The sequence below is a fragment of the Hordeum vulgare genome, chromosome 3H (genome assembly GCF_904849725.1).
Source record: "Hordeum vulgare subsp. vulgare chromosome 3H, MorexV3_pseudomolecules_assembly, whole genome shotgun sequence".
NCBI lineage: Eukaryota > Viridiplantae > Streptophyta > Magnoliopsida > Poales > Poaceae > Hordeum > Hordeum vulgare.
The window spans coordinates 68,596,803-68,603,504 of record NC_058520.1 but is presented as its reverse complement, the minus strand read 5'-3'; positions in this window follow the sequence as shown (position 1 = coordinate 68,603,504).

The window sequence follows — 6,702 nt, the reverse complement described above, 5'->3', positions numbered from 1 at the left end:
TCAGATAACACACGTGAATGGCACAAGACGACTCGCCCCCTCTTTCGTGGAATAGAAGCACGGTGTTCTCTATGATTCTCTTTATTTGAGTCATAGGAAAGCCGTACTATTAAGAGGGGAACCGTAGTGGAAAGGTTTGGGTGGAATCAATCTTGCACGCGCACACTTCACATCTTTTCCCCCTTGCCGGCAACTTTGGAGTAGCTGCCGCCTTGGTGTTTCTTTCTTCTTCGCAAATGGTCCCCCAGCGGTAGTATCGCTGGGCCTAGCGGTAGTACCGCTGGCCCTAGCGGTAGTACCGCTAGCCCTAGCGGTAGTACCGCTGGAGTGCTAGCGGTAGTACCACTGCAGCCAGCGGTAGTACCACTAGCTCGCGGTAGTACCGCCCCTGGTCAGCGGTAGTACCACTCCAGGAGCTTAGTACCGCCTGCCTAGCGGTTGTACGTGGACGGACCTTTTTGTAAAGACTTTCTTGGTGGTGGTAGTGCTTATGCACTACCAGGGGCCTAGCGGTAGTACCGCTGCATCCAGCGGTAGTACCGTTAGGCACGGGCTGTGAGTGGGGAAAACGGTTTGATTCCCCCCCACTATATAAAGGGTTCTTCTAGCTGTGGAACCTTATCTCTTACCCTCCCAAGCTCCATTGTTGCTCCCAAAGCTCAAAAGTGCCCGATCTCTCTCCCTAGCCAATCAAACTTGTTGATTCTTTAGGGTTTGGTTGAGAAGGCCTAGATCCACACTTCCACCAAGAGAAAAGTTGATTCCCCCACCAATCCCTTGCGGATCTTGTTACTCTTGGGTGTTTGAGCATCCTAGACGGTTGAGGTCACCTCGAAGCCACATTCCATTGTGGTGAAGCTTCGTGGTCTTGTTGGGAGCCTCCAAGCTTTGTGTGGAGTTTGCCCCAACCTTGTTTGTAAAGGTTCGATCGCCGCCTTCAAGGGCACCTATAGTGGAATCACGGTACCTTGCATCGTGCGAGGGCGTGAGGAGAATACGGTGGCCTTAGTGGCTTATTGAGGAGCATTGTGCCTCCACACCGCTCCAACGGAGACGTACTTCCTGTCAAAGGGAAGGAACTTCGGTAACACATCCTCGTCTTCATTGGTTCCACTTGTGGTTATCTCTAACCTTTACTTTGTGTATGCTTATGTTGTTGTCTTTCTCTTACTTGTCTTAGTTGCTCTCGTTGTTAGCTTCATTACGGTTCACCCCATTGTTGTTATATTTGTGAACCCGTATGCTGTTTACCCTAACTTGCTAAGATTAATTAAAAAGTGGTCGTTGCCTATTCACCCCCCTCTAGTCAACCATATCGATCCTTTCAAAAACTATTGGCATAACCAAGAGTTCTGGCTAATGATTCTACCCTCGAGCCTTTAAGCTGAGTTTCGACAATGCAAAGAAGGGTAGGGGCAAGTGTGCTCATGAAATCACGAAGTTCTTGGACTATCGTAGCCTTGCCTGCACCGCATCATTTCCAGCAGAAGACACTCACTGGGCACGGTGGCGCCCGTCCATCGGGCCCACCAACTTTAGATCACCCTTGGTCAATCCTCCAGGTTTTGCTGCCAAAATCTTGTCTCCATCAGCTTGAACTATTGCTCTCTTCATCTCCTGTGAGGTACTAGGGCTTGGGGTAATCGCTTGTGATACCAACGCCAATTCCTTGCCATGTTCTATGGCTGAACTCTGAAGTATCGGGGCCGAAGATCCACTCTTTTTGTTACTATGTGTGTCCAGCATGTTTGCATCAAGTTTAGGAACAATTACATTTGAGCCCCTAGTTGTGTCACACCCGTTTGATTTGCCACTAAACTAAAAAAACTCATTTTTGTCCAAGCTCGTTTGCTCCTCTTATGTTTTTGCCCTTTGACCGTTTGACCTTCACTTTGAAAACTTCATAACAAATTCATACTAACTCAGAAAAAATTCAAATAAGATATCAAAATGTTGGGAAAAACATCACCTATATCTGCATGTCATTTAAATTCATGACAAAAGTACTCTAAAGTCCCCATCTCAATTTGCGCTCATATGATGTCACCAAGAATAGTAAAATCCAAAAAAGTGATAACAAATTCAAAAAATTCTAAACTTTTTAGTGGAAAACATTGAAAAATGTGTTGAGTGATTGCAAAGTTACATGTGGGAATGACATTCATGGAAGTCATGGCAAAAAAACAAATTTGATGCTCCAAAACAAAAGCATTTTGAGTGCTTATTTTGTTTTTTGCCAAGACTTCATCAAATTTCATTCCCTGATGAAACTTTGCAATCACTACAAACATTTGTCAATGTTTGCACTAAACAATTCATAATTTTTTGATTTTTTTTGGATTTTACTATTCGTGCTGACATCATATGAGCTCAAATTGAGATGTGTACCTTCCATCATGTTTGTCATGAATGTATATGACATCCACATGTAGGTGATGTTTTTCTGAACATTTTGATATCTTATCTGAATTTTTCTAAGTAATTATGAATTTGTTATGAAGTTTTCAAAGCAACGGTCAAACGGTCAAAGGGAAAAGCATAAGTGGAGCAAATGAGCTTGGACACAAACGAGGGTTTTTGAATCTAGGGGCAAGTCAAACGGGTGAGACACAACTAGGGGCCCACATGTAATTATTCCTCCAGTTTACTATCATTGTCCTCCCCCTTATCGCGTTGCGATCCTGAGAATTATCCCCTTCCTCCTCCATCTGATCGACCTCCTCTTCGTCCTCCTCTGTGGACTCTACCTCCTCCAGGTTCTTTCCCCATACGCATAACCCAGGAGGCCCTGAGCTCTTTGAAGACCAATACCGAAGGAGGGTGGATGCCATTGCCATGTTCCTTGAAAAGATGCCCCATCATACCACAGATCGCACAACAATCCAACAACCTTTTGTATTTGACCTTGTAGATTTGGCATACGCCCCCATGATCATGGAGACGACATTCTTGAGAGGCTTATTAACATTGACCTAGTCCACACCCGGTGGAAATTTCCCGTGAAGTCTTGTGACTGGGTTTCAATAAACAGCACCTCGCCCACCCTAGCCGCCAGGGATGGCACCAGATGGCAATAGAGCTCCAACACATCATGGATCTGAATCCAGATATCGATTGAGTCAAGCTTGACGGTGGAAGGCTTTGAGATCCCATCATATTCCCTGATAATCACAACATCGCCCCGGAAGTGCCATGGCCCCTCTTTCATGACCCTCTCCCAATCCCCAAGGCAAGAGAATTGGATGGTGTAGATATTATCCTCCAGAGGTTTGAACTTCACCTCCTGCGTTAAGTCCCAAGCTGATCTCATGTTGCAGAAAAACCAATACTAACTATAGGTTTGAACAGAGTTAACCCTAGCCAGAGCGAACCACCGGGCTGCCTTCGGCGGAGCCTTTTCTTCATCGAAGACCGCATCGTCAAGATCTTCCTCCTTCAGGCCCAACTCTTGCATCATCTTCTCGATATCGCCCATCCCAGTCAAAATCGACGCTGATTCTGAAGCCATGTAGATCACTAACCCAAAGATTAGGTCGGGTTGTTGTGAGGAAACCCTAGGCTCCTTGCTCTCCTGTGGTCCCTCGCGGCTCCTGCAGCGCATGCGGCACCCCAAGCAAACGGGGGGAAGACTTCACGGAGAAGAACTTCACTAGGGGAGGTCAAAACTCGACGACGGTGAGAAGCGCCTCGAGAACCATAACCCTAACAAGAGGGAAACTTTCCGATCTCCCTTAAATTTAAATTCAGGTGTGACAGTCTTGCTAGGATGACCAACATGGCTCGGGCCAATCCACATGGATTAAGCCTTCATTATACAAGGCCTAGTGACCCTAGACCCGAACCCAAACGCATCAGGCTCGCATAGAATTGGTCAAACGGTCCAGCACGACATGCACGGGCGGAGCCAGGATTTGAACATAGGGGGTGAAGAGGACAATGCACATGCAAAAAATGCAACACCAATGTATATCAATTCTTAAATATAGTGTTGATATCAAACAAACAATGGCAATATTTATTTTGCAATTACATTGAAATTAATAGCTACATTTCTATTAGCTTAGATGTATATCTACGCAAAACAGGTCCATCAAACCATCAAATGTGAAGCTTTGTAGTGATTTCACTCCTAAAACAAATACATGTGGCTCTGTATTCTCATCAGTAGGGTGAGTGGTTAAAAACATTCAATTGTTTGTTATTGGTGGTCTCTTCTTATTCATGCTTTATGCAATTCTAGACTTCTAGTTACTAAAAAAATAGATATATCATTTGTAATTCATTCTAACTAGTAGTTTGTATAATCCAAAAGAAAGATTAATATATTTACGTAGCATACCTTAGGTTGAGGTTAGACAAACCCACAAGTCGTGATGTGAGATGCCAGAGGGGATGATGTTCGCCAATTAGTATATCAACCTGTGGAGTTGTGGTTGACTCATACCAGCGTGTGGGATCCTTCGCAGTTAGATCGTTGTTTATGCTCATGCGATAGGTCTGCTTCTCGATGAAGCCCTAGCTCCGCCATGGCGGCGACGGTGGCGGAAACGATCGATGATGGAGTCGAGCAAACAGAGGGAAAGCAATGTATTGTGTGAATGCCCTATATTGGTCCAATCGATAAGTAAATATATTTTTCGAGACAATCTCACAAAGCTTTATTTAATTGTGACCAATGTTTACAGGAATGAATGTAAGATCACTGGGATTTCCTAACCACTCATGGCGGCGAACCCCTAACCTAAGAAGATGCTTCGCTAAATTGTGAGCCTCGAAATTTGAGCTTGAACTCATGAACAAAAGTACAGGATATAAATGAGTTTTTATGGTCTATAATCTCATGTAATATAGCTCCATAGCTTGGCTCATTACCTTGCTTGATATCATCCACCACCACCTTGCAATCTCAAGCGACATATATGTTTTGCACATTGAGATCTTCTGCTAGGGCTAAGGCCTCGCGCACAGCTAATGCTTCAAGTGTTGTTGGATCAGTTATACCTTTGAAGACAATAGCTTACACCCCTTGGAATATTCCATTTTGATCACGACATATGGCGTTAGCAATCCCTCGTCTCTGGTTCAGTGAAACAACAGTGCCAACATTAACGTTGAAAACAAGCGCCGACGGAGGGATCCATTGGGACAACCGAGCCACCTGTGGCCTCGAAGGAGTGTTCCCATTATCCTTAATCACATGTATATCTGAGAAGTAATACTGGGTAAAGAGATTGACACATTGTGGGCTTTGGTACTCTTCCTCATATATGGCTTTTCGTCGCGTCCTCCACACCGCCCACAGAATGACAATCATTAGAACAAAATAATGTTGTCGTAGCTCCTCATGCAATGAAAACATCTAGTTTCTTGCATTAGGATCCATGTTTAGACTCATCTTCTCGACCAGATCGTCCTTTGCGAGCACCGAGATGCATATCGACATAGTGCACTGATACGTCCATTTTGCATCATGTTTTTTAATGTTATTTATAGTGTTTTAATGCATTTTGCCACTTGGTGGAGTAATACTAATGCATTTTCTCTCATAATATGCAAGGTTTATATCAAGTGGGAGAATGCCGACATATGGAATTCTGGACCTGAAAAAGCTACATCACACATAACTATTCTTGACATCTCCAATTGGGATGGAATTTAAGGAGATCTATTTTATAATAAATAAAAATACTGGAGCAGAGAAGTATCGGAGGGGAGCCACCAGGCGGCCACTAGACACCAGGGCACGCCAGGCCCCCTGGCGCGACCAGATGTCTAGTGGGCCACCTGCCCACCTCTAGCGATCATTTTCTCGTATAATTTCTTCTTCACCCTATAAAAATTAACAAGAGGACTTTTGGGATGAAGTGCCGCTGTATCGAGGCAGAACCTGGGCACGAGTACTTTTGCCCTTCGGTGGAGCGATTCCGTCGGAGGAACTTCCCCCCCCCCCCCCCCGTAGGGGGAAATCGAGGCCATCGTCATCACCAACAACCCTCTCATATTGGGGAGGCCAATATCCATCAACACCATCTCCTATCAAAACCATAGTTCATCTCTTGTACCGGAACCTCGGATTGGTACCTGGGGTGTGTCTAGTAGTGTTAATTACATCCTGTAGTTGATGCTTTATGGTTTATTTGGTGGAAGATCATATGTTCAGATTCATTATGCTATATAATACCCATCTGATCATGAATATTTTTTTCACTTGTGAGTAGTTACTTTTGTTCTTGAGGCCATGGGAGAAATCATGTTGCAAGTAGTCATGTGAAGTTGATATTTGTTCGATATTTTGATGATATGAATGTTGTGATTCCCTTAGTGGTGTTATGTGAACGTCGACTACATAACACTTCACCATATTTTGGTCCTAAGGATTGCATTGTGGAGTAGTAATTATAGGGTGGGTTGCGAGAGTGACAACAACTTAAACCCCAGTCTATGCACTACTTCCTAAGGGGCTGGTTTGGATCCCTATGTTTAATGTTATGGTTAGAATTTATTCTTAATACTTTTCTCGTAGTTGCGGATGCTTGCGAGAAGGTTAATCATAAGTGGGAGGTTTGTTCAAGTAAGAACAACACCCAAGCACCGATCCACCCACATATCAAATTATCAAAATACCGAATGCGAATTAACCCAACATGACGAAAGTGACTAGATGAAATTCCCGTGTGCCCTCAAGAACGCTTTCCCTATTAT